Source organism: Trichosurus vulpecula, chromosome 6 (assembly GCF_011100635.1).
Source record: "Trichosurus vulpecula isolate mTriVul1 chromosome 6, mTriVul1.pri, whole genome shotgun sequence".
In the NCBI taxonomy this organism is placed as follows: Eukaryota; Metazoa; Chordata; class Mammalia; order Diprotodontia; family Phalangeridae; genus Trichosurus; species Trichosurus vulpecula.
The window spans coordinates 244,323,461-244,350,139 of record NC_050578.1 but is presented as its reverse complement, the minus strand read 5'-3'; the positions used below and the strand labels follow the sequence as shown (position 1 = coordinate 244,350,139).

General features: G+C 39.5%; 1 protein-coding gene across 1 annotated transcript in view; it reads right to left on the bottom strand.

Moving 5' to 3' along the window:
* The window catches only part of QSER1 (glutamine and serine rich 1), a 73,115-nt gene extending 48,642 nt beyond the window's left edge, over positions 1-24,473 (bottom strand). The window contains exon 1 of the mRNA XM_036762583.1: positions 24,442-24,473. The gene's annotated coding sequence lies outside the window, so the exon portion shown is untranslated. The remainder of the gene's footprint in view (positions 1-24,441) is intronic.
* Positions 24,474-26,679: the final 2,206 nt, after the last annotated feature.

Here is a 26,679-nt window from a genome sequence, read left to right as displayed (position 1 = left end):
TGGACAAGCTGTGTTGTTCCTTTCTTGTAGATATCTTAGAGTGATTTCTCTTCTGGGTTTGTGTCTTGACCTTCCCTGCCACCAGAATAGCTCCTTATGGGGAGATTCTTTTTTTGTTTGCCCATTCCTCCAGCACACTTCCTGACTTCAAACTTGATGTTAGGGACAAGGTCTGTTGTACTTCTGGAAGGAAAGTCTGGCCTGGTGCCATTGCTGCTCTCTTGGGGTACTGAGTATTACTATTCCAGGATCTCAAAGACATAGTGGCAACCTTGCAAGCTTTCAGTGCTCCAAAAGTGATCTCATCCAGGGCTAACTTTAATTGCTGCCCCAAGCTCTGCAAGTTTCTGACCTGGGTTTGAGTCTGAGCAAAAGAAGACTGCTGCTGGACTCAGCTCCTATCAGCCATTTAGAAAGCTCTTTTGGCTCAGAGCACCAGTTGTGAGCTCCGCTTTGATCCAGGATTCATGCCCTAGTTATTGTAGGCTGGGCTAGACTCTAGAACTGAGACCCTGTTCTACGCCTGGAGACGGAGCCACACACTGCTGTTGGCTTCTGAACTTCCTCCTTTCTTGATACTCATCCAGGGTCTCCCTTCCTAGGAACGCTACCCTGGATCAGTGACCTGAAACTAGATAGTGAACAACAAGACTGCCAGTTTACACCTGATCCTGTTGCTATGCCCTGGGATATGTCTGGGACTTTCTCTTGCTCTGGTGCACAGACCCTCCCTGGGTGCTGGAGTGCTCCCACATGGTATAGCTAGCTGGTCTGGATCAATGACTCCTGTACCTTTTTCTGTGTTTCCTGTCAGGATTCAGCCCAGTGCATTTTCTAGATGTGCTTTGTAATGTTCCACAGAGGGGAGCTCTGCTCTCCCGCTTTCTTCTACTTGAAGTGTCACCTTGGTTTCCAATTCTCACTGTATCAGTTTCAAACTGCCCTGCTTTGTCTGTGCTTCCTTCTGTTCTCCTCTATGCACTTCTGAATGCCTGTTGGCCTTTTTTTTTCCTTTTTGCTAAGACCTCTTCTCCCCAACCCAAAATACCACCCCCAAATTAAAAACAGAAAAAAACCCATGCATGTAACAAATAAGCATGGTCAAACAAAACAAATATACAGAGAGGGCCTGTACAAAAATGTACAGCTCATTTGCACCTTGCATTCATTTCACGTCTGGCACCTGTGCTTTATTACAGGTCCTCTGGACTGGCTGATCATTGTATTCATCAAGCATTCTTAAGTCTTTCAGAGTTGTATTTATTTACAATGTTGTCACTGTATAAATCAGTCTCCTGATTCTGTTCAATTCACTCTACATGGCAAGGCAAGGTAAGAAGATTTATTAAGTGTTTACTATGTGCCAGGCACCGTACTATGTGCTGGGGATACAAATACAAGGATAAAGCAAGACAGCTCCTCTCTTCAAGGAACTTACAGTCTAATAGCATTGGTTGGAGGGGCAGGGAGGGACATAAAGAAAAGAAACCCACAAGAAGCTATGGTGCTGAAATCTGGAAAGGCAGAAGAAAAGCAGGAGGGAATATTACATTACCTGGCCTGCCCAAAATAGAGGAACTTACCAATGGAAGAAGGGGGCCAGCATGGCAGAAGGATGTTTCAGGGTAAGAAAGCCCCATACCCTGAGCAAAGTTCTACAGGTGAGACATGGTACTAAAGTAGTCCAAACTACCCAAGACTCTCTGAAATCATCTCTTTGCTTTTTCTTGCATCACAATAATATTCTATTCACATACCACCATTTTTTCAGCCATTCCTCAACTGACAGGCAACCACTCCCTTAAGAGGTTCTAATTCTTTTCTTTGCACTCACAATCTCTCCTTCAGGATCAAGAAGTTTGTATGGCTTGAGACTATTCTTACCCTGGTATTTTCTTTCTTCTCCAAGCCTCCTTTGCCTAGTGCAGTTAAAGTTCATCTAATGCTTGCTCCCCCTGTCACGTTTTATATACTTCTCACGTACCCTAATGATGAGAAAAGCCACTAAGGGTCTATTTTCCCCATCAGGTTATACTCAGCTTTGAAGGTAAGTCATTCTTAGTTGTAAACCCTTATCTTCCACCTTTTGGAATATTGTATTCCAGGTTCTGCTCTTCTTTTTAGTAGAAGCATCCAAGTCTTACGTGACTGACTGGTTCTTTGGTGTTTGAACTCCTTTCTCGATACCTACAGTATTTCTTCAATGTGGATGCTCTGGATTTGGACTCTGACATTCCTGAAACTTTTCCTTTTGTTGTTTTATTCAGGATTCTTCCTATCTTTGCTTTGCCCTCTGACTGTAATTTATCTTGGCCATTTTCATTTATGATTTTTTTATAGTATTCAGACTTTTTTTTTAAATCATAGTTTACAAGGAGTCTAATGATTCTTAAATTCTTTTTCCTTGACCTGTTTCCCAGGTCAGCTGTCTCTCATAGGGATATCTTACATTTTTTTTCCTCTTTTTTCAATTTCTGATGGAATCACTGATTTCTGTGTGGTTTAGTCTAATTTTCAGAGAGTCTTTTACTTGGGTGAGGCTCAGCACTATCCTATCTTTTCTAGGCTATTTATTCTCTTCATTCTTTCCATAAGAGTTTTAATTTATCTTTATTTGCTCTCTTCTAGGTTTCCATGTAGTTCTTGTGGAAAATTCATTTTTTCCTTTGAGTCTCTGCTTGAAGTTGTTATAAAATCACCCTTTCCTTCTAGGCTGGATTTTGGGGGTGTCTCTGAGATTTTTTTTTTTGGATCTATGTTGTTGTTCGGTCATTTCTATCATGTCCAATTCTTTATGATCCCATTTGGGGTTTTCTTGGCAGAGATACTGGAGTGGTTTGCCGTTTCCTTCTCCAATTTACAGATTAGGAAACTTCGGCAAACAGACTTAAGTGACTTGCCCAGGTTCACAAAGCCAGTGTCTGAAGCCACATTTGAACTCAGGTCTTCCCAACTTCAAGTACTGGCACACTATCCACCGTGCCATCTAGCTGACCCTTTTTAATCAATAAATCTTTATGTTGCCTATTGTCTTCTTTAGTTTACTCATCTTTCCAGCTCTTGAACTGGGAGCTTTGGACTAAGGCCAGGCAGAATCCCCTCCTGTACTTTTGGGTGTAGTAGTTGCCCTGCATAACCTTGGTGCCTGAATAAACCTTCTGGATTTTTGAATTCCAGTGCCCTAGATCTTTAAGGCTCTCTCCCAGTAGTTAAGTACCTTTGAGCCTCTGGGGTTGAGGTGTCCTGGTCTGAATGCAATCATTACAATTGCTTCCAAGACCTTCTGCTATGGATGTCTGACCACTCTTAGACCTTCTAAGGAAACTTTCTGTTCTTCATGCCCTTAGATATAGAGCCTCTCAGATTACACTGTCTCTGGTCCCACTGGAAGGCTATCTTCATGTATGCTCGTCCTGGCTTTGCTTGCTGGTAGACCCCTTTACTATTATGCATGGACTTTTGTCTCACTTTTTTGTGAAGTTCTGAGAGGGAAGAAGTAATTTACTATGGTTTCTCTTTGTTTATTCTCTACAATGCTTAAAACCCAAAGAATAAAAAAAAAACCTCTGAAATTTAAGAACTAATTTACTATATCATTTGTCATTTTAAAATTTTTAAATGAAGTTTTATTACATTTAAAATGCTTCTTTGGTCATAAATAAATCATAAAGACTAAGTAGGGGATATTTTGAAGAGATAAGAAGCATAAAGTATCAAAAAGTCATATCCCAAAAATTCAATTACCTATATTTTTTAAAACTAACATGAATTTCTATTAAACAGATCAAAGTAGAGGCTAACTAGGAAAGGAAAAACAGCTAGAGGTAGTCTCCTAGACATGAAATCAGAAATGGGATGGAGTAACATAAAGAAGAAGGCACAGAACTGTGTGCAAACTAGCTGTGTTAACATTCCATTGAGGCCCATACCAAAAATCCAAATTTTGCACAATACTTTATTCATCTAGAGTAAATTTGCAAAAATTTACTATATTTTCATAATAGTTCTACAAAACATTTCTTATTAATGTATTCTAATATATTCAGTGCTCCCTCATCTCAGGGTTAAAAGATGTAATCAGTGACAGAAAGGTTTCCATAATGAATTAAGGTTACCTATCCCCACCCCACCCTCCACATATATTATCCTTCATCCTCTTTTGAATCACTGTGTTGTCAGAAAAGATTTATCTAAATCACTGTGTTGTCAGAAAAGATTTATCTAAATCAATCAACACAGACATATGCTATCTTTGATAGACTTTGATAGACTTGGCTCTTCTCATCAATGCAAGGTTCAAAGACAGCTCCAAAAGACTCACGATGGAAAAAGTTATGCACACCCAGAGAAAGAATTACAGCATCTGAATGAAGATTGAGGCAAACTATTTGCTCTTTTTTCCCCCTTCTTTTTTGGTTTCATTTCTTCTTTCTCATGATTCATTCCATTGGTTATGATTCTTCTTTACAGTCTATTACATAAATAAGTTTAATGCGAAGGTATGTGTAGAACCTATGTCAGATTACATGCCATCTTGGGGGGAAGGGAGGGAGAGAAAATTTGGAACTCAAAAACTTGTGGAACTGAGTGCCGTAAACTAAAAATTAAAATAAAGAAAAAAAAAACAATCGACAAGCATTTATTGTGTCTGCAATGTTCCAGGAATCATGCTAGGTGCTGAGGATACAAATACAAAGAATAAAACAATCCCTAATTGTAACTTAAATGGAAACCTCTCTTCCCCGGCCTCCATTCTCACTTTTACTCCAGTTTCTGGTGACAAAGTAGCCCTTCTGGTTTTCAAGGAATCATACTTGAATGCTTAGAAAGGAGTCCTCCCCAATTCTCTCTGCCTCATTCTTCATATCCAATCAGTTGCCAAGTTTTAGCTTTTCCAACTCTATGCCATCTTTTTTCAGATCTGTTCCCTCCTTCACATAACCACTACCCTGGTTCAAGCCCTCGTCACCTTTTGTCTGATTACTGCAAAATTTTCCTAATTGCTATTCTTCTTTCCAGTACACCCCCTCACTGTACATCTACACAACACTGCTCAATTGATATTCCCAAACACAGGGCTCCCCATGTCAATTCCCTACACAAAAGTCTTTAAATTGCTTCCAATTGCCTTTATGATAAAATACAAACTTCTCATTCAGGCACTTAAGAGTCCTCCATGATTTGGCTCTCATTTACCTCTTCCGTGTTGTTTCAAATTACTACTACCCTTCACTGGCTCTCCGTTACAATCTAACTAGAACCTCACAAACAACTGAAGCCTTTCATTCCAGCTATTGAAGAATTACTGAAGGAAGACACTTCAAGAAATCTAGATTAAAGTTAACAGGGATAGTAACTGCTTAGATAACTCTGAAGAAGCCATTTTTCATCATAATATCAATTAAGAAATTTATTAGACACTTAAAAATTTTTCAAAATGCTTCACACAGAGTACACTTTCTTATTTGAGCCTCACAATAGTAGCCTGTTGATATTATCCCCAGTTTGCAGGTAAAGAAACCTAATGGCTTGTCCAAATGGAATTTGAAACCAGGTTTCTCTGGACTCCAAGGTGAATACTCCAGTTACTATACAAACAGGGATGACAATTTTAAAGATTAGTGAGAAAAGCCAACATTTGAACCCAGGTCTGACTCCAAATCCAGTCCTTGATTTATATAAATTTTTTTTTCCATTTCAATTCCTAATAGAGTAGACCCTTAAGTATTTGTTGCCTTTAATAGATTCTTTTAGTACTAGTGATGACCCATAGGATGTAGCAGCAGAGCTGACCTCATAGATATTGGAGAACAAATGTCATTTTACATATGAGGAAATGGAGGCCAAGAAAAAGAAAGGAACTTCTCCAAGATCACTGAAGTATCTAGAGGATATCAATGAAACACTGTTTTATTCTGTAAAAAGGAATCCAGACTGCTTGACAAGCATAACTATGAATTCAGCCATACTAAATTCTCTTCTTACCTGTACCTCCTACTAAGCCTGTTTTCACCAACTAAAAGATTAAAAAGACTTGTCTGACTGTTTGATTGAATAGGTCCTCAAGCTGCAATATGGAAATTTTCTTTCTCCAATTTAGGGAGCAAAAACCCATCCAAATGAAAAATTTAACAAAGTCTTAATCATCCAGACATTAAGCTCAAAGCTCTGGCCCCTAATTTTAAGTATTACAGAGTAGGTTCTTAATGTTTCTTATCAAACATATGAAAAATATTTGGTATTTTCTATAAAAGTATCATTTACTAATGAATATGTCTTCAGATTCTAAGCACATTATCTTGAAGGAAAGTAATAGCTTATTTAGTGTCCGTATACCTACACTCAGTCATTATGCTTTACCAAAAGTTCTAATGTTTTTTAATAACAAACATGATGGTCTTGAGGTTCCAGAACTAAATACCTAAATAAATTAGCTGGCTTCTCCAGTTTCTACTGAACAAGGGAGATTAAGTAGAGAAAGATGCCGTATTTCCAACCTAGCAGAGTTGGAAAGGCTATACAAAGATCAGTCTGTCAGTCTCAAACACCAAGTAAGCAGATCTGGAGACTTTCAGCAACTACCCAGACAAAATGTTTTCTTCTGTTGCTCCACTGCAAAGAAATGAAATATGATGGTGATGTGGCATATGCTTGGCTATATCCCTGATCACAAGAGCCACCAAAGCCTGGTTTAGGCACAATTCCAAAAGAGCGCTGCATTTTATCATCTTTCCACTTCCTGGTCATCACTTATTTGTATTATAGGCCCCACCTATTGAATAAATACACAGTTTTGTCAGCATTTTGCAGTTCTCCAAAGGATAGCACTAATATTTCTGCTGGACTCTTTTTAAAAGCAAGAATTAATGTATATAAGTTAAAAGAACCAACTATATTTTGAAGCAAGTTTTACAAAACAAGTTATGATAGTATATTCATAATAATTGTCTATTGAATTGAAGTGCCTTCTATGTATAGGGCATTATTGTAGGCAACGAGGATAGATATAAAGACAAACAGGAAAAATAGTCTGTATTCTCAGGGAACTTCTATTCTACTAGGGCAGTTAGGAGGTGCAGTGGATAGACAGAATGCTGGGCTGAAGTCAGGAAATCTAGCTTCAGATACTAGCTGTGTGACCCTGGGCAAGTCACTTAACCCTGTTTGCCTCAGTTTCTCATCTGTAAAATGAGAGGGAGAAGGAAATGACAAACCACTCCAGTATCTTTTTGCCAAGAAAACCCCAAAAGGGGTCACAGACTCAGACATGACTGAAACAAAAGGTTTTTAACCTGGAGTCTTGTGAACTTTTTGGAAAATGGTTTGATTATATTAAAATATTATTTTCAATATTTTATTATTTCTCTATGCTTTGATACTAGCAAAGAAATTCATTACACAAAAAGTGTTAAGAAAATCCTGCACTAAGAAGATTTAACATGTACCCATAAGAAATTTTTTTTAAATGCTTTTTTTTTTGAAGCAGGAAAGAACACTAAAAACAACAGGGTGGGAGGAAACCATCAGAAAAGGCCTTGAATGAAGCAAGAACTGAACTCAGGGCTTTGAAGGAAGTGAGGGATTCTAAAAGGCTGAGGTGAGGAAATATTGTACTGCATATACGCAGAACAATCTGTGTGAGGTATGGAGGAAGGAGAGATGGGAATATGCATCTTAGGGAGCAGCCCACAGGCCACTCCAGCTAAAAAGCAGAGTGCAGGAAGTGGAGAAATATTTATTAAATGTATGAAGAGGCAGGTGGAAGCCAGATTATGGAGATGTTAAATGTCAGGTTAAGGAATCTATTTTATCCTAGAGGCAAAAAATGAGCAACATAGTCTGAGGTTATATTAATAAGGCAGCTGTTCAAGGGATGAAATGGAGAGATGAAAGACTACTAGAAACAAGAAGATTAATTATGAAGATTCACCTTCCCTTTTCACCCACTCTCTCAACAGAGGACTTGGACTTGACTTTATACTTTCCTGAGAAAATAGAGGTCTTTCGCTATGAGCTCCTTCTTTTCCCTTTTTCTACAACGTAAAACTCCTTGATATTATTCCCCATATCTCCTCTTTTACTCATCTTTGAAGGAGAAGTGGCCCTTCTCACCAAGACCAACCTCTCTATATACCCTTGATCCCATAGCCTTCGCTAGCACACTGCCCTCAAAATCATCCCTTCATTTTCTAATCATCAATCTCTACTTCCCTGCTGTCTACAAAAACATTCAGGTCTCTCTATCCTTAAAAATTAACTCACTAGATTCATATCCTCAAACTATGATCCTACAGCTTTCCCCCCACTAAAACTTCTAGGGAAAAAACTGCCTACTCTCATTGCTTCCACTTATCTCATTAACTTTTCATCTCCTTGCAATTCTGGTTTCTGATCTCATCACAAAACTAAACTTGTCGCTCCAAAGTTAATCATGATCTCTTAACTGCCAAATCTAATGGCCTTTTCTCATTCCTCGTCCTGACTGGATGATCTGTTGTGAGTTTTCTTGACATTGTTTTCTCGTCTTTCCTACCTATTGGATCATACCTTCTTGGTCTCCTTTGTTGAATCATCATCCATATCATAACCCTTAACGTCAAGAATGCCTCAAGTTTTTACTGGGCTCCCTCTTCTCTTTCTATATTGTTTGTCCTTTGTTTTCGAAGAGAACCCATGACTTCACAGGTGACATCTTGACTTGTGAGTGAATTGGATTAAGTGAGACACTCTTACAAAGTCATCAGCCTCGCTCTCTCTTCCTGAGTACAGTGGCAAGACAAAAGGGGCCTGGGATACAGTGGATGACCCTGGTAGTCCTCCTGGAACACCCATACACCCCTCTCTTTTTATTCTGCCTTAGTAACCTCCTCAGTACCCATGGGCTTAATTATCATCTGTGTGCAGACAGCTGGGATCTCTATATCCTATTCTGAGCCCCAGTCCTATATTACCAACTACTACTTAGTAGACATTTTGAACTATGAGTCCCAAGGGCATCTCAAATTCAACATTTATAAAACCAGAGGTCGTTACCTCCCCTCCAAGGTTGTTTGGGGTGTTCAGGGAGGACTAGCACCTCTGGGTGAGGGCTTGCCAAGCCCTTTTCAGGACTGCTCATTTACCTTTCGTGGCCCAACTCTCACCTATGGCTCCAAGAAGCTGTGGCATGTGCAGTGACCACATCCCAGTGCTAAACCAGGCTGAGGATAACCAAGAGGCCTCAAACCCTTCGGCTGGGTTGAGTTGGGGTGGGGAGGGCATCTACTCCAAGCGTGTAAACAGACTTCCCCTAGTGGAATAGGCAGATGAGAATAATTTGTTCCAATGGCCCATGAAGGCAGCTGAAGCAGGCTCTGTGGAGTGCTTAGAAGTGTGGTCAGATGTCATCAGCTGCATTCAGAGCCATCACCTGTCATCTTGACTTCTGTCTTGCCACTGGACTTAGATGACTCAGGAAGAGAGAGCGAGGCTGAAGACTCTGTACAACTCTACCCTGATTAAATCTAATTCACTCACAAGTCAAGACATCACCTGTGATGTCAGGTGATGACGACGACAACAACAACAATCTCCTCTCCCAAACGATCCCCTTCTTTGTCATACCCCAAACAATGCAAATCCAACTTACTCTTCTTCTGAACTTCTTTCCCCATTTCTGTGGAGGGCACCACCATCCTAGACAGCATTCACAGTGCTGGCATTGTCCTCAACACCTCACTCTCCCACACCCAGAATACTCATAAGTTGTCAAGCCTTCTCAATTCTACCTCCATTTCTCCTGAATCCATCCTCTTCTCTCAACTCAACAGAGCCACCATCCTAATTCAGGTCTTTATCACCCCTCAACTGGACTACTTGAATGATTTTCTATTTAGTATCCTACCTGTCTGAAACTTCTCTCTCCAATCCATACTCCACAGTTACAATGTTCAAGAACACATCTGACCATTTCACCCTGCACCTCAATAAACTCCAGTTCCTCTCTAATACTTTTATAATACAAACTCCTTTATTTGGTATTTGAAGCATTTCACAATCAGTGTTCAAACTAGCTTTCCAGAATATTAGTCTCTTTTATGAATCTGTCAGTTCCAAGAACTTGACTTTTTTCCTATCTCTCGGTTGTTGCTCTAGCTGTCCCTCATACCTGTAATCACTCCCTCCTCACCTCCACCTCTAAGAAACACTTGTTTCTTTCAAAACTCAAACTTCCTATGTGAGGCTTTTCCTGATCCCCCAGCTAGATTCTTCCACCCTCTCCAATTACTTTGCATTTATTTTGTTGATAGTGTGTATGTGTGTGTACACACTGCCCCCGCCTTGGTGGAATATAAGCTACTTGAGGGCAAACTATTTTGTCGCTGTATTCCCCACTGCCCAGAATAGTACCTAGAACATAGTAGGTGCTTAATAAATGCTGGTTGATTGTTGATGATCTATTAAATCAATAACCATTTATTAAGCACCTATTATATCCCAGGCACTATGCTAAGCACTGGGGACATAAAGAGAGACAAAAGACAGTCCCCGTCTTCAAGGAGCTTACACTATAATGGGGGAGGATAATATGCAAACAAATATATACAAAGCAAGCCATCTATACAGAGGATAAATAGGAAATAACTAAAAGAGGGAAAGCATAGGAATTAAGAGAGGTTGGGGAAAATTTCCTATAGAAAGTAGGATTGCAAATTAGACTTAAAGGAAGGGGGGGGTGGGGTCAGTAGTCAGAGGAACCTGTAAGACAGAAGATAGAATATGCAAGAAAATCAAGAGAGCAGGGTCACAGAAGCCAGAGGAAGAAAGCATCTCTAGGAGGGGTGGTGGACTCGGGTCAGAAGCTACAAAGAACAACAGGATGAGCAACGACAAACTGCCATCATGTCTAGCAGGTAAGAGATCATTAGCTATCTTGGAGAGAAGAGTTTTAGTATATGGTGGGGTTAGAAGCCAAACTTGCAAGGTGAGAGTAGGATATCAGATGACAACAACGACCATAAAATTCTTTTGGGGAGTTTGGCTATGAAAGTGCAAAGATAAACAGAAGAACAGTTTGTAGGAATAGTGGTCAAGGTTTTAAGGAAGAGCAAGAACTAGCCACATTTAGGCAGCCAGGAAGAAATCAACGCATAAGGAGAGACTGAAGACTTAAGAAAGAGAATGATCAAGGAGACAAACTCTGAGGGAAAGAAGGTGATAGTTTCTGCAAGCTCCCTTCTGGTTCCTGGTCCTGTGATTTAAGGGAAATGGCCATCTACTCCTCAGCTTAGAGCAGAGGAGAGAATGGGGATGGGAGGGCGGAAGTTGCAAGGAGAATATGGATAATTTAGAAGAGTCCTGAGGTTCTGAATAGGGAAGAAAAAAGAGCTCATTAGAGATGCCTTAAAACTTTATTAGCAGAGTAGGCAAAGTTCTCTGCTGTGAGGGAGGGAAGAATAGTTTGGCAGGCTTACAGAGAAAGCTTCCTATACTTCCAGTAGAGAGTGAGACAGATCAGCTCACAAGCCTTTATTGAGCACCTACCATGTGCAAGGCACTGTGCTAGGTGCAGGGGATACAAAAACAAAAACTTGAATAATCCTTGAGCATCAAGGGACAAATAAATCAAAGGACTGCAATGCAGCAAGCACTGAAGGTCCAGCCGAGATTTAGCTAACTAATTTGTGGTAGGCCTAATTGGTATCACAGAATAATTTCCTCCAACAGAATTATTTATAAGTAGAAGCAAAAAAATTCTGGTGATAGGAGTGACCCAGGGCTGGTGTTTGGCCAGACATGAGCAGTCAGGACTAGGAGGCAAGGGTTGAGGATGGTATGCAGCCTAATTGGTCAATCATTGACCAGGTCAAGAATGTGAGGCTATGAGAAAACAGAGCAACTAGACTAGAAAGAAGTTATGGAGGAGAACAAGGAATAGTAGAAATGAGGAAAAGAGAGAAATGGAAGGATCAGTATTTCTAAAAACCTAAGATCAAAGGAATTTACAATTCTGCATGATGATGGGAGGTGAGGAAGTCAAACTGGAAGGCAAGGTGCTTGAGGAGAAGTGAAGAGGTAGACACATGTCTCTGAGGAGGAGAGAGGGCAAGCGTGGAAGCAGAAAGGAAGCATGGGAGCAACATGCTGAATTCCTAGAGAAAGGAGAGTGCATGACCAGAAGGATGGCAAAGAACTAGATGCTCAAAGGGGTGATGAGAACATGGACTATGGGGTGGGCAGAGGAAAGAGTATAGCTCAAGATTTCAGGGGAAGAGGTTTTTTGGTTTTTGTGTGGTGGTGGTGGTGGGGTCTTTTGGTTTGTTTTTTAGCAGACTGATTCACAAGGAGAAGGGGAACAATTACTGACTCCAGTTGGATTAAAATTAAGGCAGCGATACAAGTAGATACATACTGTCAATGAATAGCTGATGTTCCCCTGCTTATTTTGAATAGATTAATACTATCAAAAGGTAAAATGAGAACTTTTTTTATCTTCAGTACCTTCAATTCAACTCTTAAGAAAAAGTTTATTAAAATTTTTACACAGGCAATTTAAAGGGAAGACACTAAAAATATACTGAGAAAAGACAAATAAGAATATCAACATTTAGACATTTTGTACAACAATGTTTCACTTATACCAAGTGGTCAAAAAAAGACATTTAACCAAAAGTTTTGTTGCAGACCTTTTGCAAATACAGGTAAAATGTATCTTACTTTTTTCAAAAATACAATATACTATATAGTATACTGAACGCAAATGAATCATAGAATTCAGAGCTGGAAGAAGCCTTAGAAATTGGCTAGCCCAATACCTTCATAAGGAAATGGAGGTGAAATAATTCACCCAGGATTACCCAGCTATCAAATACTAAGAGTCGGAATCTGAACCTGGGTCCTCCGATGCCACCAAATTCAATAAACATTTATTAAGTGCCTACTATGTGTCAGGCACTTATGTCTATTGCTGGGGATACAAATAAGAAAAAGACAATCCCTGCTCTCAAGGAGCTTCTGGTCTAATGGGGGAAGCTGACACACAAAGGAAGCTATAAAAGGGAGTAAGATACAGAGGGTACATGATGGTGGTGAAGTAGAAGCCAAAGAGTACAGCTAGATGGTATAAAGAGCTGTCAGAACTTAGGGGCCTTCTCCCTTTAAAAAGAGAGACTTTGGGAGCAGTATTTTTTTTTTTTGCTCCTCTCTCAAACCAGAGAGACAGAACCAATGTTCTGTATCTTGTTATTTTTCAAGAATCACCAACTCAATGTTTGGCGCTACAAAATATGGAAAGTACAAGAGAATAAGTAACGTCCATGCTAATCTCTGGGCATTCATTATAAATTACTAAAAATCCCTACTGAGCTTGTTTTACTATCATTTGTCTCTTCTAAAATGTTGTAAGGAAAAAATTATTGTGGTCAATTTAGGTGCTGCTTACTTGTAACTTTCAAAACTATGGCTTCAAAATATTTATAATACAATCTATAATTCATGAATGGAGGCTTTTATCATATAAATTTATCACTAAAATTATTTACAAATCTGTTTTTAACACAATGGCTCCTGGGATATTTTTCAAAAAAAATTATAATATCTTCTGCAGAAAATTTTAAGTGGTTATGAAAAAATGATATGACTAATGAGAACATATGACAAATACTTCCTCAGTCTCAAGATGGATGAGGGACCACAGGTACAGAATGCTGTATGTATTGTTAAAGTCTTTCTGCTGTGCTAGGAATCTGAATGTATTCTTCTATGAATTTATAAAACTCAGATTTATGTAGTGCTTTTAAGATTACTCACAACATTCCTCACAACAACCCCGGGAAGTAGGTAGGTATCTACATCCCTCAAGGAGTCTAAGTGATTTGCAAATGGTCCACAGCTATAAACTGCTGAAGCCATGATTCAAACGTAGGTCTACCATACCAGTTTGATTCTTGAAATAAGTGTTTTTAAATCTGTTCAAGTCTCACCTAATAAAAGTATGTATCGATATTTTCGACAGATAAAATGCATTTAGACAACTAAAATGTTATACAGAAATACATAAAATGCTAATGTATTCAGTAAATGTTGCAATGAAATGCAAAGACATGCTTGTGAATTAAAATGTTAAAAACAAAAAAACATGGCCTTGTGAGTGGAAAAAGGAGACTGGAGAAATGCTGTGGGGATAGAACTAATAGGAATGACAAGTGACTGGACACATGAAATGAGGGTGAGAGAAGATTGTGGCATGACTACTTATGGAGATTACTTTCTGCTCAAAGGAGAGAGGGATATAATATAGATACAAATAAGCAAACTGGGGGCAGGAGAAAAGCACAAAAATCACATAATTTGAGAGTTGGAAAAGCCCTCAGCAGCCATCTAACCCAACCCATACACTCAACTTTGGGGTTAAGATCCATAAACTTGTTTTTTAAAAGATATTTTGGTAATTCTATTTTATTATAAGCAGTTTTCTTTGCAATCTTACGAATTTTATTTTATGCCCTTAAAAAACATTCTGAGAAGGAATCTTTGACACAAAGAAGGTTAAGAATGCCTGTACTAAATCCCAGGATAACATACTCATTAAGTGTGGCTGCCTAGCATCTGCCTAAAGATATCTCAGGAGGGGTAAGCAGTCACCTCTAGAGATAGCCCATTCCACTTGGGGACAGCTTGAATAGTTAAGGAAATTTCCCAATCTCAAGTCCAAAGTGGTCTCTGCAATTCCCCCAGCCCCCAACTGCTCTAGGTTCAGCCCCTGAGGCCAAACAGAGGCTATCAAACCCTAGAAGACAGGTATCAACTCCCCCTACCCCCAATTTTCTATTCTGCAGGCTAGGCATGGGCAGTTCCTTCAACCACACTTTCTATGATAGTGACTTATGGACACTCTCCAATTTATCGCTGTCCTTCTTAAACAGTGGCACCCAGAACTGCGCACAAGACTCTGGGCAGGATCTCATTAAGGCACAGTACAATGAGACTGGTCCTGATTTCTGGAAGCTATGCTTTTCATGATGCAAGGCTGCTACATCATGCTGCCGATCCACACTGAGTTTGCAGTCCCACTAAGACCTCGAGATTATTTTAAGACAAACTGCTGTCTAACCATGCCTCCTCCACCTTGTACTTGTAAGGTTGATTTTTGGAATACAAGTAAATTTAATCCGCACTAAATATCATCTTATTAGACTCAGCCCCATGCTCTAGTCCATCAAGATGTTTGGATCCTGCCTTGTTACTAGTACGTTATCTATCTATAGCTCTAAAATTTGATCTGCATGCCCTCTATTCCTTTATCCAAGTCACAGATAACAAAGTTAAGCAGCGAATGGTCAGAACACAACTTCATAGGGTATTCCACCGGAGAGCCACGCCAACATCTCACAAGCCTCTCCTCCTGGACACAATTATCTCAGAGATCATGATGATTCAGATCTGGAAAGGCCACTAATCCACCTCCTCATTTTACAGATGAGAAAGAAGAGGTTCAGTCACTTGTCCCAAGTCAAACAGGTGGTAACTGTCAGAGGTGGGAGCTGAACCCAGGTTCTCTGGCTCCAAATCCACTGCTCTTTTCACAAAATTTCCCACTCTTCTCTGCAGCCTGGCCCCAAGCCCTGGGCCTCTTATTTCAATAAGGTCCAGCCATAATAAGTAAGCATCTCTACTAAGACACCATGCTAAGTATCAGGAATGAAAAGAAAGCAAAAAACAATCCCTGCCTACAAAGAACTTACATTCTAAAGGGGGGGGGGGAAGGAGGGGGGAAGCATTTACATAGCACTACCAATGGGCAGCTAAGTGGTGCAGTGGATAGAGCACCAGGCCTAGAGTCAGGAAGACCCATCTTCCTGAGTTTAAATCTGACCTCAGACCCTTACTAGGTATATGAACCTAGGCAAGTCACTTAACCTTGTTTGCCTCAGTTTCTTCATCTGTTAAATGAGCTGGAGAAGGAAATGGCAAACCACTCCAGGATCTTTGCCAAAAAAAAACAAAGAACAAACCCCAAATGGGGTCACAAAGAGTTGGACACATCTGAACAATAACAAAAGGTTTGCAATGCACTTTACAGATTAACTCATCTGATTCTCACAACAATCCTGTGAGGCAAATGCTTGTATTATCCTTATTTTATAGATGAGGAAACTGAGGCTGAGAGAGATCATGTGATTTGCCATAGGTCACACAGCTGGTAAGAATAAATCAGAACCTATAAGATAAATATAGAGCAGATGGAAGGTAATCTTAGATGGGATGGCATTAACAGCTAGGGGGAGAAGGAAAGCCCTCCTGGAAGGAGGGCTGAAGGTGTGTCTTAAAGAAGACAAGGACTCTTATGAATAGGTTGGGAGGGAAAACATTCGAGGATTGAGGAGTATCCAGTGAAAAGGCATAGGATGTTGTATGTTCGAGGGCCATTTCATTTCCTATTCCCCAAACTTTTTCCCCCCACAGACTCTCCTATCACCTTGTAGCACATCCTCCATCTTCTCCAGTTCTGGAATTGGGTGAACCATGATCGATTCAACTCTGCCACCATTCCCACTTGCAGCTCCCAGTAAGCTTCTCCAAACCCCCCACTCTCCATGGGTATGGTGTCCCCCATTATAATGTAAAAAACTACTTGAGGGTAGGGGACTGGCTTTGTTTTTGCATCCTCAGGCTTAGCACATAATAAGCTCTTAATAAATGCTTTTTCATTCATTGAACCATGCTACTCCTCAGCTTTGGGGAGATCTTTTTCCTGGCTCTTCTACCAGTATGACCAATAAGTCACCTTGCTCAAAAACCTTCAGGGAAGAATTAAAAGGGGAGGTAGCACCTGAGCTGAACCATGAACGAATATAAAGACAGAACAGATAGAGTTGAAGAGAGAGTCAGTTATGCCAGACTAATCGTCTTTACTTTTTGGACAAGGTTACTAAGCTGGCAGATTGTGTGAATGCTGTAAATACAGTTTTCCAAGATCTGAGCAAAATATTTTACGTCTTTGAAACTATTCTTAGAGAAAAGATGGAATGATATGGGCAAGATATTCTACAGTTAGAAGATGAGAAACTGTTTAAATAGTTCAACCTAAAGAATAGTCATTAATGGCTTGATTTCAATGTGGAATGATGTCTCAAGCAGAATGTCCCAGGGATTTTTCTACTTAACAGTTACATCAATGACTTGGATAAGACAGATGGAATGCTTATAAGAACAGCTGGCACACTAGATGACAGGATTCAAAAAGAACAAAACAAGCTAAAACACTGAGCCAAATAAAATTTAGTTTACTGTAGATTCATTTAAAGTCTTATACGTGTGTATATAAAAAAACTTCTCAAGTACAAAATGGGAGAGGCATGGCTAGGTGATAGCCTTGTTGTACTTGACCCTGGTGGAATGGCCTCAGGATACTTTAAGTTTTGTTATTCAGCTTGGTCCGACTCTTCATGACCTCACGTACCATAGCACACCAGGCCCTTCTATCCTTCTCTGTCTCTCAAAGTCTGTCCAAGTTTATGTTCGCTGTTTCCATGACACGATCCATTTCATCCTCTGCCATCCCCTTTTCCTTTTATCTTCGATCTTTCCCAACATCACTGTCTTTTCCAATGAGTCCTGCTTTCTTGTTATATGGCCAAAGTATCTGAACGTCTGCTTCAGTATTTGACCTTCCAATGAATAGTTTGAATTAATTTAAGTATTGACTGATTTGATCTCCGTGTTGTCCAAGGGAGTCTCAAAGGTCTTCTCTAGCACCACATTCACAAGCATCAATTCCGCAGTGTTCAGTTTTCCTTATAGTCCAACTCTCATAGCCATTCATTGCTACTGGAAAAACCATAGCTTCGACCTTTGTTGGCAAGGTGATGCTTCTGCTTTTTAGAAGGCTGAACAGATTTGCCATTGCTTTCCTTCCAAAGAGTGTCTTTTAATTTCATGGCTGCTGTTGCCATCTACAACCATCTTTGAGCCTAAGGATATAAAATCTGACAATGCTTCCATTTCTTTTCCCTCTATTTGCCAGGAAGTGATGGGACCAGTTGCTAAGATCTTAGATTTTTGGGTTTTTTATGTTAAGTTTCCAGCCAGCTTTTATATTCTCCTCTTTCACCTCTATCAAGAGGCTTCTTTATTCTTCTTCACTTTCTGCCATCAGAGCAGCATCATCTGCATTTCTGAGATTGTTGAAATTTCTCCTGGCAACCTTAATTCTGGCTTTTGATTTGTACAGCTTAGCATTTTGCATGATGTGCTCTGCATATAAGCTAAAGAAATAAGGTGACAATATACAACCTTGTCATACTCCTCTCTCAATCTTAAATCAAGTTGTTTCATGTTTAGTTCTAACTGATGCTTCTGGGCCCACATATAGGCTCCTCAGGAGACAAGAAAGATGATCTGGTACTCCACCTCTTTGAGGATTTGCCACATTTTATGGTGATCCATACAGTCAAAGGCTTTAATGTAGTCAATGAAGCTGAAGTAAATGTTTTTCTGGAACTCCACTGCTTTCTCCATAATTTTGAGAATGTTGGCAATTTGGTCTCTAGTTCCTCTGCCTCTTCAAAAACCAGCTGGCTCCTTTGGTAATTCTCAGTTCACATATTGCTGAAGCCTAGCTTGCAGAATGTTAAGCATAACCTTGCTGATGTGTGAAATGAGCACAATTGTTCAGTAAACTGATCTTTTCCAATCCAGTGGTCGCTATTGATTTTTTAAAAAAAATTTATTTATTTCATTCACTGTTGAATTTTTTAAATTTGCTGGCATATTGAATGCATTCAGTTTTAGGAGTCACAATTTAGGAAAAGTGTTAATGAGCTAGAGAGTGTCAAGAGAAACACAACCAGTACAATTAAGGACCTCAAATTCATGCCATGAGATTGTGCTGTGAAGGTAAGTGGGGGTGGGGAGAGATGGGGGTGTGCGTGGAGGGGGAGGACAACATGGAAAAGAAATGTTTAGCATAGATAAGAGATTTAAGTGGAATATGAGTACTGACCTCATATAATTTAAGATCTGCTATATGAAAGTGAGAATAGATTTGTTATTCTTGGTCCTATGGGGCAGAGCCGAGAAAAATGGGCAGAAGTTGCCAATAAACAAATTTAGGTTTAATGCAAACAATTCCTAATGAGGAGAGCTTTCCAAAACTAGAATGGGCTGTCTGGTATTCCTCCTCAAGTTTGGATGCCTACATATTTTGCAGAGGTAGGTTCTTGTTCAGGTAGGAGTTTGAATTGAGGGCCACTGAAGTCCCCTTCTAATTGCTCTGAAATTCCAATTTGGTTGGAAAGAATAACAAAGGGAGGCAATGTAAAATTAAGCTGTAACAGTAGGATGGTACCAGGTGCAAAAGGTCTTAAATACCAGGCTGAGGAGTTTGTTTTTGAGTCCAGAGGCTATAGGAAATCACTGAAGGTTTGTGAATAGAGGAGTAGCATTGCTGGACACCTGCAGGAGGTGTCAGACATGTCCCTAGCTGCAACATTTCCCAGTGTACCTGAACCAGATTAAAATGTAATTGGGAAATATTGAACAACTACACAAAAAAAAAACCCCACAATAAAACAGAGATAATATTACATTTTAAAACTAAGTTGATATGCTGCCACAGGGATCCTTATGTACAGACTGTTTCTATCCGGATTTAACACCAGTAATGCAAAGAAGAGACTGGAGAAAGCTGAGAGGAGAAGAAGGGAGATCTTTCTATTGAAACAATCTAAGCAAGTGGTAATAAAGGCCTCAATTAGGATAGTGGCAAAAAGGAGACAAATACAAAGTATTAAAGGAGTAGAACTGCCATGATTTGCTACTGATTGTATTTGTAGGGAAGGGAAAGAAGGAAGAAAGCATTGAAGTTGGTCAACTTAATAGTACCCAAAATGGAAAGAGGGAAATATGGAGGAAGTGGGGAGAGGGGGGTCTGAAAATATTGAGTTTCAATTAAAATGCTCAGAAACAAGCCCCTGAATAATGGTTATACAGTGGAATCACTGCTACATTAGAATGAACTTTAAATGGTAAAGCTGGTAGGATAACTACAGATTCAAAATTGTCTTAAAATGTTTCAGATAATTAATTATGACATAGCTGTTCCACATTCTACAGAAGTAATTCATAATAAAGGCAGAGTAAAAGGAGACATGAACTTTGGAAAAAGTGTAAGTCCTAAAGCAATGAAACATTATCAAGAAAATAGTGTTTGTAAATGTTCATAAATGGACTTTTACAATTTCAGCTGCCAGCTTTCAGTCCTGTGGACCAAGACATGCTTCCAAGTGGCATAAGCACACAATTACTGTCAAGAAGTCCTATATCCCATGGCCAAGTGTATGTGTATATATGCCTATAGAAACACACACACACACACACACACACACACACACACACACGCAAACACATCAGCTGTTACAAGTAGCTACATTAAGCTATTAGAATTAGTTGTCAGATTTGCCTTTGAGTACGGCAAGAAGAAAAGGTCCCTTAACTTGTACTTATACATGAAAGTAAACCAGGACGATTACAGATCTCCAGTTCATGAGATTTCTGAATGAGTTTCAACCGAAGGAGGGAGAGCAATGACGTAAGTACAGCATGGGAGCTGACGTCCCATTATTTAGGAATTGTCACGTGAAAGAGGAAACAGTATTTATACACACATGTATACACACACATATACATATATGTGTGTATATACATACTACACACATATCTATGTCATATTCAAATTAAAGGTAAATCTTACAGCTAATTCTAACAGTAAGAAAACATTATTTTACTTCAGACTGAAACATTGAAACTATTCTGAAATACTTCAAAGAAACTAACCAGCAAGCCCTATCTATAGTACTTAAGAGCTCTCCGTCTGCTAAATCCCCACTCCTGGTAATGGCTTATATTTTTTATCTGGTTCCAATCCAATACTTTGCCTTTATGGCTCTAGTCAAGGCAAACCCTTTCTTACATAGGTCAATACATATTTAAGTTAAAATATTACCTGCTTTACAAGAGTATTATTTATCTAGTAGAATCAAAACGAGAAGTGTTAAACAATCTAGCCCAAAAAAGAATTTAACCTCAGGCTACATTAACGTAAGTACAATGTCCTGAACGAGCAACAATAAGCCCACTAAATTCTGCACTGGTCAGATCACACCAGCAATATATCACTGTATAGTTCTATGTGTCATATCTTAAGAGGGATACTCACAAACTCAAATGCACCCAGAGGAGGGTGACCAGGCCATTGGGAGATATGGAAACCCTGTCACATGAAGAACAAGAAAAGAAATGGAGCACTTTATCCTGCAAAGCAAAAGATATAAAGGGGTGTGCTCCTTGAAGACAACTATCTGAAATAATTAAGTCAAAGAGGAACTTTTAAATATTTCTCCAGAAGGAAAGGTTAAGACTAATAACTATTGGTCATAGGGAGACAGATTGTGAGTCAGAAAAGGAAAAAAGAAATCTTTTTTAACAAATGAGAGCTGTTAAAAATTAAATCGGCTGTTTTCTTTGGCAGTAGTCTCTGTGCTGTCAAGGATATCACAGACAGTACTTTGCAAACTGGGTAGGAGGTTAGGATAAATGACCTCTAGGGTCCCTTCTGACTCTAATATTATATGATTTTGATAAATGAGTGGTTAGATTCCTCCTAACACTTTCCATCTATCTGGCCACATCACACTTATATTGAAAGCACACTTACTTTTTTGCCAGCACATATGAGATTCTTACTGTTGCCCTGGAAGTAAGTAGGAGGCAAGCACACGCCTCTCTGGCAAGGCCTAGGTTAGTCCAAGATTATGGAAATGAGGGTGAGTTGGTATGTGTGAAAGCAACTGCACATTAGTAAAGCAGTTGTCTAGTTAAAAAGATTATATGAAAACTGTTCAAAGGTATGTCAAATATCTAGCTTGAAATCTTGTTATCTGTCATTTCTAACAATAGCAAAATAAGGCTTTTACAAGAATGCAAACATAGGTTCTTCTATGGACACTCAGCATTTTCTCATTTCGCTTAAGAATAGGAAATAAATGTGAAATACCACTGTACATTTTCTGAACTTTCCTAAATCTTGAGGCCAACAGGCAATTTGGCACAGGTTCGCAGACCCAAGCTAACTCCAAAAATTAGAGAAATCGTATCATTACCAAAAAAAAAAAAAAAAAAAAAGAATAGCTATCAAGATAGGGACCGGACCTGTCATTTCATGGGTACAGGAAACATCCAAAAAGCAATACTCCTCCTTCTACCGATGCACATTAGCACCTTCCACTGCAGTTTTCTAGTCTCCTAGAGCAGGGCTTCTTAAACTTTTTCCACTCCAGACCCATTTTCTCCTTTCAGTACCTTTTGTTCCGCATTACGTGGCCTGAGGGCATTCGAAGTATAAAAGGGATGCTTTGTGTTCAGAACCAAGGCTGCAGTGAAGTTGCCCGATGCAATATGGGCAAGCGTTGCCAGAAACACCTTGGATTCATTACTTGTTTGATTTTTAATTAATTTTTGGTCATTGTGCGTTCAAGAAACAGTTTTACTGTTGTCAAATTTTTCTGCACCCACAGTTTAAGAAGCCCTGTCCTAGAGTAGAGAAGGGGGGTGACTCCCCCAGGAACTCACAGCCAGGCTGTATCAGAGGTGACACTTTAAGTCCAGTCTTCCTGGAGATGAAGTCTGCTCTCTATCTCCTATGGCACAGTTGCCTCTTGGCCAAGGAAAGAATAATGATGCTAGTTCAAATGCGTACTATATATACCACATATGAGAACTGTATTTCAAATTTTTCAAGTCATATTTTTGAAATTCTTTCCATTGGCATCTAGAGCCTTTTTCTCTTCCCACCTAAGTCATCCTTCAGAATTCTTTTCAAGTGGCACTACTTTCTTCTCTTCCTACTGTCTCCATTTCGAGGGTAGTCCCTAAAGTTCTTAACTGAGGATTTCAGGAACTCTAAGAACTTGAATGGAAAAAAAAATCAAATATTCATTTCAATATCATAAGTTTCTTTTGAATTTTATTTCATGCATCTAAAAGTATTATTCTGAGAAGGGTACATGGGATTCACCAAACTGCCAAAGGGGTCTGTGAGACAAAAAAAGTTAAGAATCCTTATTCAAAAGCATAGTCCTTGTAGCCCTCTGGCTCTTTTCTCTTTACATTCTCTTTCTTGAAAATCATATCTACTCTCACTGATTCGACCATATCACATTTTGTAAAAATAACTGCCAAATTTACACATCTCCTGAATATCAGTTTCAAGTTCTGAAGGTATAATAAATATCCTACCACCTCAAATTCGATAAATCAAGGCAAATTCTTCATCTTCCCTGCCTAATTAATAAACATTCAGAAAAATCCATTATCAGGCCAGGTCTAAAAATAAGTCAGCAAGCAATGCCTCTACTTACTAATTTGGGGCTTGCTTTCCATAGTAATTCAGATTTTACTAAAAAAAATGAATATAATATAAAATCAAAAGCTGGGATTATTTCATTTTTGTCTATCTCAGTGACTAATACACAGCAGGTGTTTAATATTTGCTAAAATAGCCTAACTAAATGTTTCTCTATGAGGATATTCTAGTATAATATTCTTTTTATATTAGTTTCATGAATAGTCAGTCATTAAACATTTGTTAAGTACTTACTATCTGCTAGGCACTGTGCTAAACTCTAGGGGACATAAAGAGAGGCAAGATAGTCACTGCCCTTGAAAAGTTCACAATCTAATGGAAAAGACAACAAATACTTACAAACAAGCTATATACAGGATAAACAGAAAATAACGAACAGGGGAAGGAATCAGAATTGAGAGCTTCCTGCAAAAGGTAAGTTTTTAGCTGGGACTTAAAAGAAGCAAGGGAAGCCAGGAGGCAGAAATGAGGTGGAATGAAATTCCAGGCATTGGGAACAGCCAGAGAAAATGCCCAGACCCAAGAGATGGAGTAACACTGGTATGAAGAAGAAATAGCATACTCCCTCCCCACAAAAAGACTAGACAAGAAGCAGAACTGAACATTGCTTATAGGCCTGACAATTTTTTTTAACAACTGCAAAGCTTAAAATACTTGAAGACCATGTCAAAGTTAACTTGATTGCTACCCATAAGTATATGATGAAAAAACTCTTTCCTACCCTAAATCTGCATCATCCTGGATCTAGGCAATTTCCTAGTACTGAAGGTCAGGAGGGAGAAATCAGTGACACCTGAATTCCCAATTAGTAGGACTTTCAGGCAAAAGGAAAAGAACCTTCTTTTTACAATTAAGTTTTTAGTTATCTAAGGCAAAAACAGCCTGCACTTTGGGTGCCAACTGATCACCTAATGTTTCCTCTCAGCCATTCCAAAGAGAATACAGTGTAACACCATACTTAATATGAATATTCACAAGATCTAGGATGACAACGATGGTTAGTTGCTTTGGCCAGAAACAAACATTCCTTGTTGGCCAACCTTCTGGAGATGGGTCTCCTGGATTTTAGCGAGGTTGGTCCACAGATGACAGAGTCCAATGCTGGGCCTGCACTCAAAGCCTCTCCAGGCTGGTTAGGACCACTCGAGCTTGCACTCTGTGGATATAAATTTCAAGAACCGAGGGTCACTGTAACATCCCAGAGCTTTCAGTGCTATGTCATCTGCTGCTACTTTTAAAAAATTAACACATGTGATACCCAGGATGTTCCCCAAATTTAGCTGCCCCAAATATGGACATTCAGATTAAGAAAGAATGGCTAAAAAATCTCATATCCATATACAAAAACAAATATACACAAGACTACAATCAATCCTTGAATTCACGAAAACCACAGTGAGATATGACACAAGTTCATTTTAGAACTCACCTAAAATTCTTGTAAACATGCTTAAATGAAACAGCTGAGGTGTAAATTCTGGCCAGGTAACCCTCATAATATCTGTGGCATGAGGAAGGGAGCTTATAATAAGTCGGTAAGAAACAAGAAATCAAAAAATTATTGACTGATTTAGTGATTTAAAGTTAGTATTTAACAAAATGTTTCTAATTATGTACAATCTATTAGCACTTTGGCACTTCTAAGACCTTCTGGCTCTGGAGTTAAAGGGCCTTCAGTTCAAATCCTTCCCTTGATGCTTTCTACCTATCTGATCTCCACTATTTATGGGGGCTGAATATTTCTGGGGAAAGTGATGAAATTGTGCTGACTCTCATAAATTAATGGGACATAATCTCAATCGGGCCCTAGATTGCAGAAAGGCAATCTCCCACTCACCCCAGAGGCTACTCATCCCTCCTCTCAAGCTTTCAAGGGCATTACCTTCTGCATCCCCTCAGGGAAGAACCTCCACTCACACTTCACTGAAAAAACTGAAGCTTTTCACCAAGAATTCCCTCTTCTTCCTCCTCCTCACTTCACATCACTCAAACATGTTCCTCCACTATGGTCTCCTTCACCTATGCCTCTCATGAAGAGGTGGACCTTCTCCTTGCCAAGGCAAACCCCTTGACATGCATCCTTCATCCCATCCTATCTTTTCTCCAGCAGACTGTCCTATTTTCCCTGCTCTTTCACTAATCTTCCATTTCTCCCTCCTTATCCACTGGTTCTTTCCCTATTACTTACAAACACAGTCACGTCTCCTCCATCTGCAAAAAGCTCTCATTTGGCCCTACCATTTCTGCTAGCTATCGTCCTATATCTCTTTGCAACTATACTTGAGCAAACTGTCTACAGTCTTCACTTCTACTCCACTGACCTCTTCATTCAACTGAAACTGCTCTTCCATAATCACAAATGATATCTTATTTGCCAAATCAAACATCTTTTTCTCTATCCTTATCATTCTTGACCTCAGTAGCAATCAATACTGTTGAGCACTCTTCTCCTGGACGGTCTGTTCTAGGTTTTCATGACACTCTTTCCTGCGTCCCCTACCTGTCTGACCATTCCATATCAGTGTTCTTTGCCAATTCTTCATCCAGGTCACATCCCTGTTAACTGAGGTTGTCCTTGGCCCTCTTCTCTCCTCTTTGTACATTCTATCTCATGGTGACCTCGTTAGCTCCCATGAGTTATCACCTCTATGCAGATGATCCCCAGACCTGTCTCTCCAGACCTCCAGGCTCATACCACAAATTGCCTTAGACACCTCAAACTCAACCTGTTCAAAACAAAACTCATTATCTTCCCCCCACCCTCAATCCTTACCTCTTCCAAGATTCCCTATTAACAAAGACATCATCACACTACCAATCACCCAGACTAGCAACCTAGGCATCGTCCTTGATCCCTCTCTCACACTTATTCCACATATCCAATACATTACCAAATCTTTGTCATTTCTACCTTCACAATATCTCTCTAATACATTGTGGTTCCATTTACAGAACCATCACCGTAAGCTACAGTAACAGCCTTCTGGTTAATCTCCCTGCTTCAAGTCTCTCCCCATTCTACTTGATTCTCTACTAGGCTGCCAAGTCACAAGCATTTATTAAGCCCTTACTATGTGCCAAACACTGTGCTAAGAACTGGGGGATACAAAGAAAAGCAAAAAAAGTCCCCGCCCTCAAGGAGTGTACATTCTAACAAGAGAGGCAACATGTAAACAACTATATACAGGCAAGATATATACAGTATAAATGGGAGACGTGGAAAGGCCTCCTGCAGCAAGCAAGATTTGAGATGAATCTTGAAGGAAATCAGGAAGCTG